Below are 21,361 nucleotides of genomic sequence, written 5' to 3' on the forward strand. Positions count from 1 at the left end.
GAGGGATTACTTTGCAAAGAAGTACAAGAAGAGAGGAATGGAGGTATATATTCAGAGATCTTTGAAAGTGTCAAACACGAGGAAATCTGCAGATGCTGGAAATTCAAGCAACACACACAAAAAGTGCTGGTGGAATGCAGCAGGCCAGGCAGCATCTGTAGGGAGAAGTGCTGTCGACATTTCAGGCCGAGACCCTTCGTCATAACTCACAAGTCCTGACGAAGGGTCTCAGCCCAAAACGTCGACAGCACTTCTCCCTATAGATGCTGCCTGGCCTGCTGCGTTCCACCAGCATTTTGTTTGAAAGTGTCAAGGCAGGTTGAGGAGAATGATTTCTCAACTTGCTCCAGGCTTTATAAATGGAGTCATGATGAACTATTAAATTGTTGTCTCCCACTTTGGGAAAGATAAAAAGGTTTTAGGAAGGCAACAGAAGAGATTTATCTAGACAATTGGAGAGATGAGGAGCTACAATTATCAGGCGAGGCTGTTCTCTTTTCGACAAGGCAATATGATGGTGGGATTTAAAATCATGAAAGGAAGGTTTGTTGATGGAAACTGCTTCCACTGATGTGTATGTGTGGGTGGGAGGGAGGGAGGATTGCTTTGTTGCTTGTTCTGCCAAGCATGATGGGCATGCTATGTTGGTGCCAGAATGAGTAGGCAGTTCACACAAACAATACATTTCGCCGTATGTTTTGATGTACATGTGCTAAATAAATCTGAATCTGAACAAGGACAAAAACACATAAAATACAGGTGACTGACCAAAGAACCAAAAAGTAAGGATTTTGATTGTACTGTGGGCCTGGCAATGGAAGCGGATTTGGGCAGATTCGATTGTGGAGTTTGAAAAGGATCTGGGTGTGTATTTAAATGCAAAGAATAGCACGGCTCCAGCGAGAAGGGGGGAATGGGACTACTTACTATACCCTTACAAAAAACCAGCACAAAGATCGGGCTGATTGACTTCTTCCCATGCTATGACTATTCTGTGATTCTGTGGTATAGAGATCCCAAGTTCTATTATTTTTCTTCAGTTACTAATGGTAATAGCACCTCCAAATTATTCTCAGGAAACTCAAAGAGACCAAAACTTAGACTGAGAGCCACTGGGCTCACAGGTGAAGTTAGAAAGCCATCAATGTTGGGCACCAGGGGCTCAAATAAATCAGTGGATTCACTCTTCGCTGTGTCATTCCATTAAGGGTTCGGAGAAGGTTGGCGAGGATAGTACCAGGGCTGGGTGGCTTGAGTTGTGGATAATCTGGTGTTTTTTTCCTTGGAAGAGGAGTTTGGCTGAGGGATGACTTTACAGAGGAGCAATGGATATGGTAGATGGACACAGTTTTTTTTCCTCAGAGTAGGGGAGGGCAGAGGTTCAGATGGGAACGATTTAAAGGAGCTCGGAGGTCTTCACGCACATGAAGGGTCTGGTTCAGAAAAGTCGACTGTTTATTCCCTCTATAAATGCAGCTTCACCTGCTGAGTCCCTCCAGCCTTTTGTGGGTTTTGCCAGAAGATTTCCAGCATCTGCAGAATCTCGTGTGTTTATGTTTGTGACCGGTTCAGACAGGCATCTTGGAGAACGGGCATGGGACGCGGCGAAGGCCCTGTTTCAGCGCAACATGAGTCTGATGCAAGTAACAAGTTCAACATTTAATCTACTCCAGCACGGAGATGTGAAAATCGCGCAGAGATGGAAAGGGGGCACAATCTGAGAGACATAAGGTGCTGGGCGCGGCAAGAGGCGCGCCCTTCTCCTCATTGGCCGAGCCTTGGTGTTTAAAGCAGGAGAGAGGGAGCGGGGCTGCTGTCGGGGCAAGTCGCTGTTCGTGTCGGTTCCTCCTCTCTCGACACTGAAGTGGCGATGGCTGGCTTCACCTTCCTCCTCGTTGTGTTGTGTCTCTCGCCAGGTAGGGCACGGGTTGTTAATACTGCTTGCCCGCAGCAGTGTAACCGAGTCGGTCTCTGTTTACAACCAACTGGGATATTGTTTGCGTTCTTTACGCGGGATGGGCTCGGAGGGCAGCCCCACCCGACCCCGTCCCAATTCCCTGCGGTCACCGGCTCCTTCTGCGCCGGGCTTGGCTTCGATTAGTGACTGCGGCCTAAGGGCCGGCCTGGCTTTGTAAAACTCGCTTAACATCGCCGTCTTTCTGCTATTTCTTTTGAAAGGAACTCCGCATCCTCTCACCGAATTGTGCCGAGTGTGGGTCAAATTCAGCTTCATCTCATCCTCGCCAGATTTATCCCGATATGAACCCAATCCCTAAATTCCTTCCCTCCGGTAACCGCCCCGATGCCGGTTTAGTTGAATTTGTTGGTATATAATTATATGTCAAAGTGAAATGTTAATGGAATGCAATACAGCGAAGAGTGCAATCCACTGATTTATTTAAATCCCAGGCGCCCTGCATTGATGGCTTTCTGATTTCACCTGTGAGCCGAGTGGCTCTCAGTCTAACCACGAGAGGTGAGAGATCTTCCTGGCAGAAACCTTTTTATCTGTATTTCATCTGCCGTCTTGATGGAAGGGTCTCGGCTTGAAACGTAAACTGTTTATTCCCGACCTGCCGAACTCCTCCGGAATTCTGTTCTATTATTTGTTATTCTCGATTGACGGTATCTGCAGAATCCTTTGTGTCACAAAGATGAGAGGTGCACTTCCTCAAGGAGAGGGACATTTTTGTGTACTTTTTGGTGCATTAACGATGCAAGTCATTGTGAACCATCTGACATTGTTGGAGGAGGGTGGTTTGAAAAGAGAAGCGGGATTTACTGTTACCTTGCAGTGTTCGAGATATATTGATTGGTAGGATATAACACCCTGACTGGAGTTTATATACAATTTCGAAAGTCGTGCGTTTTATTCTAAACACGAGATTCTGTCGATGCTGGAAATCCAGAGTAACACACGCAGATGCTGGAGGAACTCAGTGATTCGGGCAGCATCTGTGAATTAACGATGGACGTTTTAGGTTGAGTTGATGGGTCTGGGCTGATGCATTTTATTCTGGTGTTTTTAAAAGTGGCTGTGAAAGAAAGGTCAGGGTGTCTTTAGATCACGTGGTCCTGGTGCAGTCACACTATGGAATTGATCTATGTTGATCTGATCCTAATGCAGATCAGGTCTTTCTTAAGCGCGATGCTGTGGATCCCGCGATACCAGACTGTACGGAATGAGCTGCCACTTCCAAGCATGCATTTTGTAACATGCTGGGAGCATATCTGGCTTCCTTTTCCAATGACTTTTGTAATGATCACAATTAATAAAATGTAATTACTGTTCTTCCTCATTTCAATGTAATAATTGTATTAATGGTAAGACTCTTGGCAGTGTGGAGGATCAGAGGGATCTTGGGGTCTGAGTCCATATGATGCTCAAAGCAGCTGTGCAGGTTGACTCTGTGGTTAAGAAGGCAAATGGTGCATTAGCCTTCATCAATCGTGGTATTGAGTTTAGGAACCAAGCGGTAATGTTGCAGCAATATAGGCCCCTGGTCAGACCCCACTTGGAGTACTATGCTCAGTTCTGGTCGCCTCATTATAGGAAGGATGTGGAAGCCATAGAAAGGGTGCAGAGGAGATTTACAAGGATGTTGCCTGGTCTGGGGGCATGCCTTATGAGAATAGGTTGAGTGAACTCGGCCTTTTCTCCTTGGAGTAACAGAGGATGAGAGGTGAACTGATAGAGGTGTATAAGATGATGAGAGGCATCGATTGTGTGGATAGTCAGAGGTTTTTTCCCCAAGGCTGAAATGGCGAGCACAAGAGGGCATAGTTTTAAGGTGCTTGGAAGTAGGTACAGAGATGTCGGGGCAAGCTTTTTCACGCAGAGAGTGGTGAGTGTGTGGAATGGGCTGCTGGTGACAGTGGTGGAGGCGGATACAATGGGGTTGTTTAAAAGACTCCTGGATAGATACATGGAGCTTAGAAAAATAAAGGGCTATAAGTAACCCTAGGTAAATTCTAAGGTAAGGATATGTTTGGCACAGGGCTTATATTCTGCTGTAGGCTTTCTATGTTTCTATGAACTCAGCAGGTCAGGCAGCATGCATGGAAAAGAGTAAACAGTTGACATTTCGGCCTGAATTGGATTCCAGCATCTGCAGATTTTCTCTTATTTGTGATTGGACTACTACACTACGAAGTCTCTTCCAGGGATGCCAAGCCTGAAAAAGTTTAAATCTCCCTTTCGAGCTGATGAAGGGTCTCAGCCTGAAACAGCGACTGTACTCTTTCCCATGGATGCTGCCTGGCCAGCTGAGTTCCTGCAGAATTTTGTGTATGTTACTCTTTAAAGCATACTACTTCAGTAAAACACTGCAGACTTTCAGCTTTTCTAGTGTTGCGAATATCATGATCGTGGGCACCTGTTTTTTTTTAAAGTTGTGTTTCAGTTTCTTCACATTATTCAACTGGTCAGCTGTCCGAGCTGGAACCAGTGTCACCCAAGCAAGAAGTCCACTGAAGTGCAGCCAAGCTGAGAGGAGCAATGGCTGTAAGAGACGCGTCTGGAACAAAGCACAAAACACTGCAACTCAACCCGAAACTTCATAAATGCTGCCTGACCTGCTGAGTTCCTCCAGTGTTTGTGTGTTGTACCAATTCCCAGCATGTGCAGTTCCTCATTCTGTATAATGAATTTGGATGGGACTTGACAACAACCATTAAAAATCTCTAAAATTGTGAAGGAAAAGTTTTTAAAGTTCAAAGTAAATTTTTAATCGAAGTACATTTATGTCACCATGTACAGCCCTGTGATTCATTTCTTTGTTGGCATACTCAATAAATCTATAGCATAATAACCATAACAGAATCAATGAAACACCACACCAACTTGGCGTTCAACCAGTGCGCAAAAGACAAGACTGTGCAAATAAAAAAGAAAAAATAATAATAAGTAATTAAGCAATAAATATCCAGAACGTATGAAATATCCAGACCTTGAAAGTGAGTCTATTGGATGTGGGAATATTTCAATGATGGAGCAAATGAAGTTGATTGATGTTATCCCCTTCGGTTCAAGAGCCTGATGGTTGAGGGGTAGTAACTGTTCCTGAACCTGGCAGTGTGAGTCCTGAGGCTGAAGAGTGTTGCGTTCAATTCTGGTCTCCGTATTTGAGGAAAAATATACTGGCTTTGGAGATAGTGCAGAGGATGTTCACCAGGTTCATCCTAGAGGTGAGGGTATTAGGATGAGGAGAGAATGAGTTGCTAGAATTCAGAAGAATGAGAGGGGATTTTATAGAAACATATAAAATTATGAAAGTGATAATTAAGACAGAGGTAAGAAATTTTTTCAACTAGTAACTAGAAGACATAGGCTCGCGATTCGGAGGAATAAATTTAGGACAGAGATGAGGAGAAACTGCTTTTCCCACAGAGTAGTGAATCTGAGAGTCTTTGCCCAGGGAAAAGCTGCACAGGTCACCTCATGAAATATATTTTTAAGATGCAGATTTTTGCATAACAGGGGAACTAAAGATTATGGGGAAAGGGCAAGTAAGTGGAGCTGAGTACACAGCCAGGTCAGCTGTGATCTTATTTTATTTAATGACAGAGCAGGCTCAATGGGCCAGATGGTCTACTCCTGATCCTAGTTCTTGGGTCTTTATGAAAGGATGGCATTACACTTGTACACAGTTCAGGCCACCTGAAATCCATGCAAGCTTGTGAGACGGACCAAGAGGAAAGACTAGTTAGGAAGAAAAGTTGTGTCAACTTAACTGCATGTGTTCACTGTTTTCAAAACTTACTGAACCCAAACTGACCATTTGGCCATGGGGAAGGATCTCAAACTGAAATGTTGACTGTCCACCTCCCCTCCCTCCTCGGATACTGCTGACCTGCTTTCTTTCAGCAGCTTGTATTTTTGCAGGTCAGCAAGAGATTGTGAGAAGTTTCTGCCGCAGTTTGCTCCGTGCTTACTTTGTGTCTTGGTCTCTGGCAGAAACCAGAGGTGATGTGCTCCACTCTGGGACTGTGCAAGTCTCTGTCACAGTTTCCCCAGCAGGAAGTGCGCTCCAACACCATCCCTGAGCAGCAACCAAGCCTGGCCCACCTGCTTCCGTCTCGTCTGTATCCTGCAAGCCGGATACCTCAGCAGGTAAGATGAAGTTTAATCAAATGAATTGGGATTGAATTCAACTCTTGAGGAAATGAATGAGATTATTCAGGCTTCCACCACTTGGTCATCATAATGGAAGGGTTGATTTCACTTCAGACCATCTGGGGGAGAGGCGCAGAGTGTGAGAGGGACTAGCAGTTCTGATTGAGGCACAGATGTTTTGAGTTAAAGGTTTGCTCCCAAGATTTGAGCAAGTAATCTAGGCTGCTACTTCAGTGTGGCACTAGCAAATTATGCCCAGGAAGAAGCTGAGAACAATTTTCATTGATTGCCCATGCCTGCACATGATATCATTCATATGCCTATCTAAGAGCCTCTTAAACACCTATCATACTTGCCTCCACTACCACCCCTACTGCTGCATTCCAGGCACCCACACTTTGCCTTTATAATTAAAAAAAAAGCCTGTCCCATACATTACCTTGAACTTGCCCTCTCTCTCTCCTTAAATGCATCCCTTTAGTATTTGATTTTTCAGTGCCTGGGGAAAAGATACCGGGTGCCTTCTCTATCTTTGCCCCTCGCAATCACAATCTTGCACATTTCTGTTAGGTCTCCCCTCAGCTTCCACTGCCGCGGAGAAAAATCCCAAGTTTGTCCAGCCTCTCCTTATAGCATGTGCCCTCTAACCTAGCATCCTGGTGAATCTCTTCTGCAGCTTCTCCAAAAACGTCACATCCTTCCTAGACTGGGGCAACCAGGATTGAATGTAATATTCTGGATGCGGGCTAGCTGGAGTTTTAAGGCTATAATATAACTTCCCGGCTCTTGAAGTGAATGCCCTGACTAATAAAGGCAAGCGTGCTATGCGCCTTCTTTAGCACCCTATCAACCTGGGTAGCCACTTTCAGGGAGCCTTGGACTTGCACCCCAACGTCACTCTCTGCATCAGCACTGTTGCCATTAACAGTATGCCATCCCTGTATACCATCAACATATACTCGCTGTTCTCTGTGGCAATCTTTCACAATAATTGCTAACTGTCTCTTTAAGAGCATTACAATTAACACTTGGACCTTGCAATATATAACTTTTTACAGTACTGTAGAGGTCTGTCTGCTCTGTACCAATGAGGGTCGAACTTCCCAATTAGCACCCACTACTTTCGCAAGCTTGTGAGTGTTTGTTTATCATTATTCGATTGTTAGATCTAGTCTTTGCTGGCAAGTCCAATGTTAGTTGCTCCTCATTGACCTAGATGTCAGTTAGGAACCAACCACATCGCCATGGATTTGACCACAATTTCCTAACAGATGTCAGTAATAACGGATGGGGTTTTACAATAACATGGTCACAGCTACTGATGCTAACACTCGGGCTTAATTACTGGAATTTTAATACCTCCCCTCTTGCACTGGTAACTTGACTCTGTCTTTGGATCTGATCTCTGTGATACCTCATCCCCCGTGACTGGAGGATCTGAGCTGGGTATAACTTAGCAATGCTGTATCCTCCCAGCCTCTCACTTCATCCTCCTACCCACCTTCCCCCTCACCTATCACCCCCCTTGCTTCTTACTTCATCCCTCTTTCCCCCAAACCGTCCACTTGGGCCCTCACCTGGCTTCACCTGTCATCTGCCAGCTGGTATTCCTTCCCCTGCAACCCTCCCCCAGCCCTGAAGAAGGGTTTAGGCCCAAAACTTTGCGTGTTTATTTCCCTGCATAGATGTCGTCTCACCTGCTGACAATCCCGAGTTGTGTTTGTTGCTCTGGATTTCCAGCATCTGCAGAAGCTCTTGATTCTTTGTTCCTTGTCCAAACATAATCTAATTTTTTTTTTTACAGTTTACTGGAATTCAAAGGTTTCAGAGGTACATTTAATGTCAGAGAAATGTATACAATACACATCCTGAAATCAACACGTACAAACAAGCTAGGGGAACATCCTGAAATAAGGTGTCTCCGTTTCACAGTGAGACGGGAGACATAACAAACAACTCACTGGTTTACAGTGTTAAAAGTCCTTTGTGCCACTTTTTCCGAGCTCTGTGCCCAAAGATCTCGGGTCTCTGGGCACACAGCCTTAGATCTTCCATCTGCCATGACAAACCGACCTCCTGTCCGGACACCGACCTTCGATTTGCCCGTCCCCAGAGCCATGAAATCTTGACCCTCCGGAGGCGAGCTAGGCTCTTAGGCCGAGCCCTTGGCGTGCCGAATAACGGCCAGTCTTGAAACCCGAGAACAGGTCCCAGTCCCGCAAAGAACTGTAGTCGGCGTGTAACTCCAGATCAGCGTCTTCAAAAGAACCCTGAAAGAGAAAAAATGGAAATAGAGCTGTTAGGCATCATTAATCCTCCTAAGCTCCTCCTCCCTCTCTTGCTATTAATGCTGTAACACATCAAAAAGTTTACTTAAAAAAACTGCAACCCTGCCTCATAGTTCCTTCGTTGGGCAGAGATTGAGTTCAAAAGCCTTGAGGTTATTTTGCAGCCTTTAAATTTCTAGATAGATCACATTTGGGAGTACTGTGTTGTGGTCAGATACGGAAGCTTTAGAGAGGGTGAGATGAGATTCACCAGGATGCTACTTGGATTAAAGAGCATATTTTAAGAGAATAGGTTAAGTATGTTAGAGCTTTTCTCAGTGGAGCAAAGGAGGATGGGAGGACATGCATAAGATGATAAAGAGGCATAGATAGTGAACAGTCACAATCTTTTTCCCAGGGTAACAATAACAAGAAGACATAACTTTAATTGAATAGAGGGAAGTATAGGGGAAATATCAGAGGTAGATTTTTTTTTACTCTAGAGAGTTAAGTGCATGGAACGCAACTGTTGTGGGTGATGGTAGAGGCAGGTAAGTAGGGGCATTTAAGTGACTCTTGGCCATATGGATGAATGAAAAACGGAGGGCTATGTGGGAGGGAAGGGTTAGATTTATCGTGGATTAGGTTAAAATGTTGGCACATCTGTGCTGTACTGTTCTGTTCTATAAAATGGGAGAGGTGGTTGGTCACTGGGCCCTCGAGCCCACCCTCCTAGCCACTGTGATGTGGCGTCTCAACCATCCTTCTGCCTTCGCAGATGCTGCCAGACCCATTAGTTCCTCCAGCAGTTTGGGTTTTTTTTAATGGAAATCCTTGGCTCGATGGTAATGGCAAAACATTTTGGGATCTGATGTTCCATGTTGTCCTGGAATATCTGGTTGGTTGAATTACTTATTTATTGATTGACTGAGATACAGCACAGAGTAGGCCCTTCCAGCCCTTCGAGCTGTGCTGCCTAGCAACTCCGGATTTCACCCCACCCTAAGCAAAGGACAATTTACAACGACCAATTAACCTAACAACCAGTACGTCTTTGGAACTTGGGAGGAAACCGGAGCTCCTGGAGGAAATCTGCACAGTCACAGGGAGAATGACAGGAGTTTAACGCATTCACTGGTACTGTAAAGCGTTGTTCTAACCACTGTGCCACCCCAATTTTGAGCTGCTAAATCTATTCTAAATCTACCTGATGTGTACAATAAGAGTAATGTAGACGCCAATGAAAGTTGCCTTCAATGTGAGGATGAGAGAGAATCCAAAACTTGCTTTGACTGTCTTTCTACTAATACCACCTTCGACAACTGTATCAAATGACTCTGTCATACATTCTCCCTTTAGGATAGCAGCCCAGTTTGTTAATTTTCCTTCAGTCAATACTTCTGATGTTTAAAATAAATTTATTACAGTATGTGTATGTCACCTTACGGTCCCTCTATCCTCCAAGTGCTGTTAATAATTGGAGTGGTAAGCCTAACAAATGTTAGTTGGCAGATACTTTGTCAAAAGCTTGTTTGCTGAGGTCTTTGAGAGATCCCTTCCCTGAAAACTGAAGCAGTGTTACTTCAGAATCTTGCATTAGAGACCTTGGAACATAGAAGTTCGAGAAATTTGAAAGAAGTACAGTTGGCCCTCCTTATCTGCGGATTCCACATGTGCGATTTCAACCAACAGCGGATCGGGAAAACCCAGAAGTTCTCTCTCCAGCGCTCGTAGTTTGAGCATGTACAGACTATTATTTCTTGTCGTTACTCCCTAAACAATACAGTGTAGCAACTATTTACATAGGATTCACATTGTATTAGGTATTATAAGTAATCTAGAGATTATTTTAAAGTACAGGCAGTCCCTGGGTTATGAATGAGTTCCATTCCCGAGTCCATCTTTAAGTCAGAATTGAAGTCGGAACAGGTACATCTGGTCTTATTTAGCGTCAGTTAGTCAAATGTTTTTCTTAGTATATAGTATATATTTTACCTTTCTATGCATATAAAACTTAAGAAATATATGTATTTCAATAATTAAACCACTGCATTGCTTAGTAATAATTGTAGTTTTCATCACACAGAACAACAGCAAAGCAAATCTCTCACCTCCCTCTCACCCACGTAGCCGTGCATACACACAGACAATCCTCTAACTCCAGGACAGCCCATCTCTGGACCTCCAGCCACCAATAGACTCCCAGACACTGGACCTTTAACTTTGCTAATGGATTCGCATATCCAAGGCTTTGGCCGCCAGGGCTCATCTTCCAAACTTCAATTGACCTTCAGGCTTCGATCTTCTGTACCCATCCCAGGACTCGCCAATTTTGACTACTGAAGGACCCCAAGCACCAGGCCTCAAACTCTGGACTTGAGCCAATAAATCTCGCAGATTTCTACAGATGTACCGTGGAGAGCATTCCAATTGCCTACATCACCGCCTGGTATGGAAGGGAGGAGTGCTAATCCACAGGATCAAAATAAGCTGCAGAAAGCTGTTGACTTATTTAATTACTTATTTAATTCAACTATTTAATATATATACATACTTACTATAATTCACAATTTTTCCTCTGTTATTATGTATTGCATTGTACTGCTGCCCCAAAGACAACAAATTTCACGACAAATGCCAATGATATCAGACCTGATTCTGAATCTGATTCTCTTCCAGGATCAGCTGCACGGAATGGGCAGGCTCCTGGCCCATTGTGTATTGTCCTGCTCAGTCCCATTTTCCTGCTCAGTCATCATTTTCTCCTCCAGTTACTCATCTCATACCTTTATGCATGACAGACACATCACAAGTTTTGGATGTGTTGCTCATTTATCTCTCACGGGCAGTCAGAGCAGAAATAATAACTGGAAAAAATGAGAAATACAAGAGATTCTGTGAATGCTGGAAATCCAGAGCAACACAAGCAAAATGCTGGAGGAACTCAGCAGGTCAGGCAGCATCTACAGAGAGGAATAAGCTGTCGATGTTTTGGGCCGAGACCACTTATCAGGAAACCCCTTTGTAGAAACACAAAGAGACGAGAGATCCCTTTGTAGGGGATCTATTCTGAGCTTAACTTATTGATGCCACCATGAAGAAGCCACGCTCAATGAGTAGTTTGAGATGTTGTATATAACCAACAACTCTAGTTATTTACTTCAGATATATCATGGAGAGTGTTCTGACTGGTTGCATCATGGCCTGTTTTGGGTTCTCCAATGCACCAGATCAGAAAAAGTTGCGGAACAATAGCTTCCCCAATGATATGTTTTGTAACTCCAAAAACTAACCAAAAGAAAAACACAGGATCTGGGAAATAGCTCTACTTAGTTTTACATTAGTGAGGTTCACACATATGACCTGGTGGCATAATGATGTACGTCATTCACATACTTTTATAGTGCCTTGAAAAAATATTCAGCCACCACAACTATTTTCACGCTTTACTATCTCGTTTTCTAAATTTAAAATATATTGAAGTAGGATTTTGAGCTGATGTACAAAGTATTGTGCATCATGCCAAATCAACAGAAAAATTCCAAAACCTGTCAATAATTTAATAAAAATTAAAACCAAAATTGTGAGACTAAAAAGTATTCATCCCCTTTGTAATTACTATATTAACTTTACTCAGTTGCAATATACTATATTACCTTACGAAGTCAACCAATTTGTTGATGTAGAAAATTAGATCACCTGTTTTCAATGAAGTAGTGAAGGCTATCGGGAACACTTCTGGCCAATTTGTAGCTGCATCCACTACTACCAAGATATTTGTGCCCGTGAATGGTCTGGCAAAATCCACATGAATCCTTTGCCAAGACAGTTAAGCTGTTCCCAGGGATGAAGAGGCATTGTTCTTGGCACCTCTGGATGTGTTGGAACCCCAAGCGGTATATGGCAAGCTGCTTGATCTGCCGATCTATCCCAGGCCACCAGTCAAAGCTTTGAGCCAATGCTTTCATTTTAACCATGCTCAGATGACCGACATATAGCTCTTCCAATACTTCAGCTATAAGCTTGGATGGTACAACTCTCAGTCCTCACATAAGGTAACATCCATCAAGGGCAAGTTCATCCTGGCATGGTAAAGATGGGGGAACTGGAATTCCTGCTGTACATCCCAGCCACTTTGGGAAGCCGGAGGCAGTGGGGGATCCTTTCATCGGATCATTCCTGCCATGATAGGAAGACTTCCAGTTTGTATTAGGAAGAATACGTCAAAAGGAACATCTTTTTAAAAATTTTCACCTATTTCCGTTTCCAAGAGTAAACAGGACAATCCATCAGCATTTTCATGATTAGTTATCCTCTTGAATTCGACCTTGTAGTTGTGTCCTCCAAGAAACAGAGCCCATCTCTGTATTTGTGCTGCTGCTGTTAGTGTCAAACCCTTCAGCGGATTAAAAATGAGCACCAGCGCTTGATGGTCAGTAATGAGGGTAAACTCTCTCCCATATGTTTTACATCAACCAAACTCAAGGCTTCTCTGTTAATCTGTTCATAATTTTTCTTGGCAATGGTAGGGACTGTACCTATACCATAAAGCGAGGGGTTACTGGCAAGCTTCACTGGACAAGGTAGATCATAATGTGTGAGTACAGTGTCTGATGTCACCATTTCCTTTAACTTTTGGAAAGCCACCTCACACTGTTTTGTCCATTACCAATTCTTCCCGATCTGTGGTAATGAGTGCAGTAGCACAGGGGTGGAGCACAGTAGCCAGGTTTGGCAGGAACCCATCATAGTAATTGACACATCCTAAAAAGAATCACAACAATTTTCCAACAGGGCAGCGCGACGCAACTTGCAGCGGCCACTCCGGAACTGATTATCTGTTATTTGTGAAGTGGGGTGCCGTGCGCAATCATAATCGATTGTAAACCGACGTGGGAGCACGGAGGAACATCGGGAAATCTCCAGGAAGACCTTCTTCGTTGCTGCTGCTGTTGTGAGGTCCGGGACTCTGCTGGGAAGTACAGGCCCCCAGTCCTCGGGGTCGCGTTGCCGATGGCCATTGGCGGGGCCCTCTTAACACGCTCGGCAGAGGATGGTGCTTGGAAAAACTGTACCGGAGGGGATGGTCGGAGGCTCGGAGATTCAACGGACTCGGAGTCCGCTGCGGACAGGTCGTTTTCGGTGTGTGCTGTGTCTGCGAGGCTGAGTCGGGCGGCGCCGTGGAAGTCCATAGTGGGGGTATTCCCTTTTGCCGCCGGCATGGAATGGCAAGTCTGTCAGGATCCTGGGGACTTGTGGAAACTGTGTGGTGATTTCTTTTGAACTTATAGTCCTTTAACGTCTTTGGACTATTTTTACCGTGTCCATGGTCTGTTTTTTTTTTATCAATTATGCAATTGTTTGCACTGTTGTAACTATATTTTGTAACTATGTGGTTTTGTGCAGGTTTTGTAGCTTTAGTTTTTGGTCTTGTTTTGTCTGGGGAGCTCCTTTCCGGGGAACGCGCTAGATGGTAGCGCAATATTAACACGCAGCAGCCTCTCCGGACACTGGATTGGGGATTGCTAAACGTTATGTGGATTTTCTGGTGTAGTCTGTTTTGTCATATGCTTTTGTGATATCATTCTGGAGGAACGTTGTCTCATTTTTTAACTGCATTGCATTTGTGGTTTCTAAATGACAATAAACTTAGTCTGAATCTGAACTGTAGCATGCCCTTTGGCCTTGGGGCATCCACCACTGCTTGAATATTCTGAGCACACTTGTGTAATTCTTGTGAGTCAATAGTGTGACCACAGTTAGTGATGCTTGTTTTAAAGAATTCACATGAGTTGTGTAGTGCTCTGAGCCAATAAACTTCTCGTCTTTTTAACACTGTCTTAAGATTTTGGAGATGTTCCTTGTCATCCTTGCTGGTAACAATGATGTCATCCAGATAATACTGAGTGCCTGAGCAGCCTTGCAGCAACAGGCACATAGCTTTCCACCATTTGCAAATGCTTATGCTACTCCAAAAAAAAACTATTATAGTGATAAAGCTGTCGTGAGTGTTTATGGTGAGAAACACTTTGGACTTTTCTTCTATCTCCATCTGTAGGTAGGCTTCAGTTAAGTCCACTTTGTTGAAATATTTTCCTCCAGAAATGTTTACAAAGATATTCTCTATTGATCTGCTTTCAGTACTGGGTTGATAGTGTCCTTTAAATCACCACAGATTTTGACAGACCCATTCTTCTGGACCACTGGGACCACTGGTGTTGCCCATGGGCTCCACTCAACCTTGGAAAGAATTCCTTCAGCCTCCATGCAATCTAGCTCACTGGCTAATTTATCAGAGATGGTATATGGAACAGGACAGGCTTTGTAAAACTTGTATATGGCATTTTCATTTAACATTATTTTACCCTTGAAACGTTTGTGTTTTCCATTGCCATCCTTGAACACTGCTGTGGCCTTAGCCTCATTCAGTCCCTTTCTTAATTAGCTTTCAGTTGACTCCATTGCAGGGAATGCGGCATGCAAATGGTGGATGGATCTCCAATCAAGTGTAGTTGCCTCAGTCACTAATGTTCCCACAACACGGTCCCTCCTGTTTTTACCCCAAAAAAATCCCAATGTGGCTTATTGTTTGTTGTATTTCACTGTTACAAATGTCATTCCTGCAGGAGTTATCTTTTCTCCTGTACAAGTTCTAAGTTGGATATCTGCAAGTTTCAATTCAGTATTTTTGAAATGCCATTCAAATTTATTTTATGGAATGACTGAAACAGCTGAGCCAGTGTCAGATTCCATATTAATTAATTTACTTCTGGTTCACTTCTGGTGTTCTTTTTCACTTGTAAATCTCAAAGTTACTCAGTCCTCTGTCACTCTCTACATTATGAGATTTTTCATCAATAACATGCAGATTAATTCTCTTTTTGAAACTGCCACTTGACTTTTTATCTTCTTCTCTTCCCTGTGCAGTCCATTTATTTTTGACTGCCCAACATGCTCTTTGTATGTGTCTTACTTTGTTGTATTTTCTGCAATTTTGCATTTGAACCTGCATTGGTCTGGTGTATGTGAGCCCCTGCCACAATGGCAACACAATTTGTTTGGCCAAACAGATTTCTGTTTAGACGGTGCAATTTTGTTCACACTCACTTTCATTCCTGCCTGAGTGATGTGCTAATATTGAAGAAAGTCACAAACAAAGGCCAAAGATCCAATATATGTCCACCACAATCTGAGAGCAGTAGGGGTAGGGGTAGGGGAAGGGGGGTAAGGGAGGGGATATATATAGAGAAAGGAAGACTGTGGCAAGGTGTGTGACCTCATTGGGTAAACCCAGTGCAATGTGCTCTGCTTATGTACGTACATTGTCTGAGACACTTCTTGGGTAAGTTTGTGTGAGAATCTCAAATATTAATTAGTCCTCTCAACAAGCATCATCTCACACTTATCAGGATTAAATTCCATCTACCATGACTTTTTCTCTCTTACCAAATGTTCAAAACTATCCTGTAGCCTACTTATGATCCTCCTTACTACCAACAACACATGGGCCACCTACATTCCTACTATGTTATTAATATACACTCAGAGGCCACTTTATTAGGTACACCTGTTTGTTAATGCAAATATCTAATCAGCCAATCACATGGCAGCAACTCAATCCATAAAAGCATGCAGACATGGTCAAGAGGTTCAGTTGTTGTTCAGACCAAACATCAGACTAGGGAAGAACTATGATCTACGTGACTTTGACTGTGAAGTGATTGTTGGTGCAAGACAGGTTGGTTTGAGAATCTCAGAAACTGCTGTTCTCTTGGGATTTTCACATACAACAGAGAATAGTGCAAAACACAAAAAGATATCAGTGAGCGGCAGTCCTTTGGGCAAAAAAGCTTTGTTAATGAGAGAGATCAAAGGAGAATGGCCAGACTGGTTTGAGTTGACAGGCGACAATAACACAAATAACCACACGTTACAACAATGGTGTGCAGAAGAGCATCTCTAAACATAACACATCAAACCTTGAAGTGGATGGGCTACAGGAGCAGACCATAAAGGTAAGTACCTCATAAAGTGGCCACAGAGTGTGTTTAACAGCCTCTTTCTTCTTGTTTTCTCTAACTTCTCGACATAGATGAACCATTTGTCATGTTGTGTTTTTATACTTCACAGGAATATTTGTTTTATGCAACTTATCATCATCATCATTATGTGTCGTGTCTTATGGGTAATAATGGTGACTCTGATTGTTCTTTGCAAATTTTTCTACGGAAGTGGTTTGCCATTGCCTTCTTCAGGGCAGTGTCTTTATAAGATGGGTGATCCCAGCCATTATCAATACTCTTCAGAGATTGTCTGCCTGGCGTCAGTGGTCACATAACCAGGACTTGTGATCTGCGCCAGCTGCTCGTACGACCATCCACCACCTGCTCCCTTGGCTTCACATAACCCTGATCAGGTTGCGGGGGGGGGGGGGGGGGGGGTGCACTATGCAGGTACTACACTTTGTCCAATGGTGTCCTGTGGGCTAGCAGAGGGAATTAGTGCCTTACAACTCCTTTGGTAGAGACATATCTCCACCCTGCCACCAAACCTACTAAAATCCATGTAGATCACATCCACTGCACTACCCTCCTCTATATGCCTGGTTTCCCCTCATGTTCGCTTTAAACTTCTCACCTTTTACCCTTAACCCATGACCTCTGATTGTTGTCCCATCCAATCTCAGCTGAAAAAGCCTCCTTGCATTTACCCTATCTATGCACCTCATAATTTTGTATACTCTATCAAATTGCCTTTCAATCTCTATGTTCTAAGGAATACAGTCTTACTATTCAATCTTTACTTATAACTCAGGTCATCCAGACCCTGCAACATCCTGGTAAATTTTACCTGTACATTTTCAACCTTGGTTACGTCTTTCCTGCAGGTAGGTGACGAAAACTGCACACAACACAATCCAAATTCGGCCTCACCAACATCTTATACAACTTCAACATAACATCCCATCTCCTGTACTCAATGCATTGACTCATGAAGGCCAATGTGCCAAAAGCTTACTTTATGTCCTAACAACATGCAATGCCACTTTCAATTAATTATGGACCTGTAATCCCAGATCCCTTTGTTTTACCACACTCCTCAGTGCCCTACAGTTCACTTTGTAAGACCTACCCTGGTTCATCCTACCAAAATGGAAAACCTTGCACTTGTCTGCATTAAATTATTTCTGCCATTTTTCAGCCATTTTTCCCTCTGCAAGGTGTGATAGCTTTCCTCACTGTCCTCAATGACACCCCCAATCTTGATATCATCCACCAATTTGCTGATCCAGTTAACCACATTATCATCCAGATCATTGATATAGGTGACAAACAACAATAAACCCAGCACCGATCTCTGCATCATACTACTAGTCATAGGCCTCCAGTCAGAGAGGCAATCATCTGCAACCACTTTCTGAATTTTCCCACAAAGCCAATGTCTAATCCAATTTACTACCTCATCTTGAATGCCAAGTCACTGAACCTTCTTGACCAGCCTCCCCATGCGGAACCTTGTCAAATGCCTTACTGAAGTCCACGTAGACAACATCCACTGCGTTGCCTTCATTCACTTACTTGTTAAGTTCCTCAAAAAAACTATAAGATTGGTTAGACAGGACCTACTACACAGAAGCCATACTGATAATCCTTAATCAGTCTTTGTCTATCATATACTTTTATATCCAATCCCTTAGAGTACCTTCCAATAACTTTCCCACAACTGGTCACTCTCACTGGCCTATAATTTCCTGATTTATGTTTAGAGCCTTTTTTTAAACAGTGGAACAACATTGACTATCCCCCAATCCTCTGGTACCTCTTGCTAAGGATGAGCTAATTATCTCTGTTAGGACCCCAGCAATTTCTCCACTTGCCTCCCATAGGTACACCTTGTCAGCCCCTGGGAATTTATCCACCCTGATTTGCCTCAGCACAGCAAATACCTCCTCCTCTGTAATTATATAGGGTCCATAAATACAGATGTAAAAATTTACTTAAGATCTGCCCAATTTGTTTTGGATCCACACATGGATTACCATTCTGATCTTCCAAAGGACTAATTTTGTCCCTTGCAATCCTTTGCTCTTAATATATCTGTAGAATCCCTTAGGATTCTCCATCACCTTGTCTGCCAGAGCAACTTCATGTGTTCTTTTAGCCCTCCCGATTTCTTTCTTAAGTGTCCTCTTGCATCTCTAATACTCCGTAAGCATCACAACTAGGGAAAGGTTGAATAGATTAGGAATTTATTCCCTGGAATGTAGGAGAATGAGATGTACACAAAATTATGAAGAGTACAGAATCTAAATCAGAATCAGGTTTATTGTCACTGACATATGTCATGAAATTTGTGGTTTTAAGGCAGCAGTACAGTACAATACAAAAAATACACTATAAATTACAATAAGAAAAATACATACAAGTTAAATGTTAATTGGATAAGGTTGATGCAACCAGGCTTTTTCTATTGGATGCAACTGGAATTAGAGGTCATAAGTTAAGGGTGAAAGGTTAAATATGTAAGGGAAACCTGAAGGGGAACTTCTTTACTTAGGAGGTGGTGCAAGTGTGGAATGAGTTGCTAGCAGAAGTAGTGGATGGGGTGTCGACTGCAAAGTGGATAAGTACATGGATGGGAGGGGTATGAAGGGCTATGGTCCAGGTGTGGGTGAATGGGACTAGGCAGAATACAGCTCAGTGTGGACTAGATGGGCCAAAGGGTCTGTTTCTATGCTGTATGACCCTATCAGTCAGTTGTAATTCTGACTAATAGAACTATATAGAGACTTATCAATGATTCTCATTCTTATCCAGTCTATATCTTCTTGAAATCTGTCACTGTCATAGTTCACTGCAGCTCCATGCTCTATGTCGAGTGCAAATTTGGAAATGGTGCCACATATGCCCAAATCCAAAATGTGAGAAGTCTGCCAAGCAATGATCCTGGGAAGCATTCCAAGAATTACTGACCACATTGAATAGCTGCAGGATCTGCAGTCTGTGCAGGAGAGACATCTGTGGTAGAAGTTCACCCTCAGGGTCTGCAGAGTGAATGTCTATACACAAAAAAGGCATCCAAAAATGCTGAATTTTTAATCCCTGTAAATAGCGTCTTCAAATATTTTGTCCTCTTTCTTATTTTTTGAGACATTTTTAATTCATGAGAGGGAATTGCATTACGCTAGACTGCATACTAATGTGAATAATTAAATACATTTGCAGACTTAATGTCTTAACCAAACTTGTTTTCCACAGCAAACCACACAAAATGCTGGAGGAACTCAGCAAGACAGACAGCATCTAGGGAGACAAACAAACGGTTGATATTTTGGGCCAAGACTCTGTACAATGTCCTGAGTATGTAACTCAAAATGGCTTCTTTGGTTTGTAACGAGTAGGAATGCTTCTTTGTCTGATAAGTGTTTCTCTCGCCGTTGTTCTGCTTTAAAATGGCTGATATGGTAACTGTATTCATTTGTTAATCAATGGGGAATGTTATTGTGTCTTGTGAGGCTGGGAACTTAGGGGAGGGGTTTTCACGGGTTTTTGGTATGAGGGGAGTCGGGAGAAAGACGCCGAGGGAGGTGGACGTGCGCTCAGAAGATCACCGGGGAGTCTGGGGTGGAAGACATGGAAGTCGGAGGCAAGCGACGAGGGGTCGAATGGTTCGATGGTTGAGCTCCGAGTGAACTAAACAGACTGAACTTTGATAAGTTGGCACCTTTTGTTTTTTTCCTTAAATATATATATTGTATTGCCTAATACTCTTTTAATTTTAGTAAACTCTTTAAAGTGTATTTCATAACGGTATTTGTTGTGGGTTTGATACTGTTGGCGGGCGCAAGGCATAAACTCGATTCTCACAGCACCTGCGCATACGGGAGGTGGGTTGGTGAGTGGCTGGATCTCCGTTTCCCCTAGACATATTCCAGCCTTTTGGGTAAGTGTTAAAACTCTTTTTTCAATATCCTGCTGTCTACATCTTTATGAGTTGAAACTTACACTTACTGGCCACTTTATTAGCTACACCTATACACTACTTGTAATGCAAATATCTAATCAGTCAATCATGTGGTAGCAACTCAGTGCATAAAAGTATGCAGTCATGGGCAAGAAGTTTAGATGTTGTTCAGACCAAACATCAGAATAGGGGAGAAAAGGGATCTAAGTGATTTTGACCATGGAATGTTTGTTGGTGCCAGATGGAGTGGTTTGAGTATCTCAGAAACCGCTGATCTGGGGTTTACACGCACAACAGTTTAGAGTTTACAGAGAATGGTGCAAAAAGACAAAAAAGCACCTAGAGAGCAGCGGTTCTGTGAGTTAAGAAGGCTTTGTTATCAGAGATGCCAGAGCAGAATGGCCAGACTGTTCAGGCAGGCAGGTCAGTGACAGTAACTCAAATAAACATGCGTAACAACAGTGGCATGCAGAACGCACAACACATTGAACCTTGAAGTGGATGAGTTGCAGCAGCAGGAGACCATGAATATACAGGAGGTACTTACAAGGGGTGATTGATAAGTTCGTGGCCTAAGGCAGAAGGAGTCAATTTTAGAAAACGTAGCACATTTATTTTTCGACATAGTCCCCTCCTACATTTACACACTTAATCCAGCGGTCGTGGAGCATACGGATCTTGGACCTCCAGAAAGTATCCACAGATGGGTGATTGATAGGTTCGTGGCCTAAGGTAGAAGGAGATGAGTTATACAGCTCTTGTTACATGCACATGCAGGTCAGCTCTTTGACTGATTATACAGGAAGTTTGAAGTTAATAAACTCATCTCCTTCTACCATAGGCCACAAACTTATCAATCACCTCTGATGAATTATTAACTGATGAGTTATTAACTTCAAACCTCCTGCATAATCAGTCAAAGAGATGACCTGCATGTGCATGTAACGAGAGCTGTTTAACTCATCTCCTTCTACCTTAGGCCACGAACCTATCAATTACCCATCTGTGGACACTT

General features: G+C 43.1%; 1 long non-coding RNA gene across 3 annotated transcripts in view; it reads left to right on the plus strand.

Annotated features, from left to right (window-relative positions):
- Positions 1 to 20,192, plus strand: part of LOC132390296 (uncharacterized) — a 51,500-nt gene extending 31,308 nt beyond the window's left edge. The window contains exons 4-5 of one of the 3 annotated variants that reach the window (XR_009510854.1): positions 5,957 to 6,112; positions 19,641 to 20,192. This is a non-coding gene — a long non-coding RNA (uncharacterized LOC132390296). Of the gene's footprint in view, positions 1 to 5,956; positions 6,113 to 9,160; positions 9,173 to 13,176; positions 14,965 to 19,640 lie in introns of those variants that run through there. The other 2 variants (XR_009510851.1, XR_009510855.1) reach the window with 2 other exon arrangements.
- The last annotated feature ends 1,169 nt before the right edge of the window (positions 20,193 to 21,361 follow it).

This window comes from Hypanus sabinus, unplaced genomic scaffold (genome assembly GCF_030144855.1).
Source record: "Hypanus sabinus isolate sHypSab1 unplaced genomic scaffold, sHypSab1.hap1 scaffold_836, whole genome shotgun sequence".
Classification (NCBI taxonomy): Eukaryota; Metazoa; Chordata; class Chondrichthyes; order Myliobatiformes; family Dasyatidae; genus Hypanus; species Hypanus sabinus.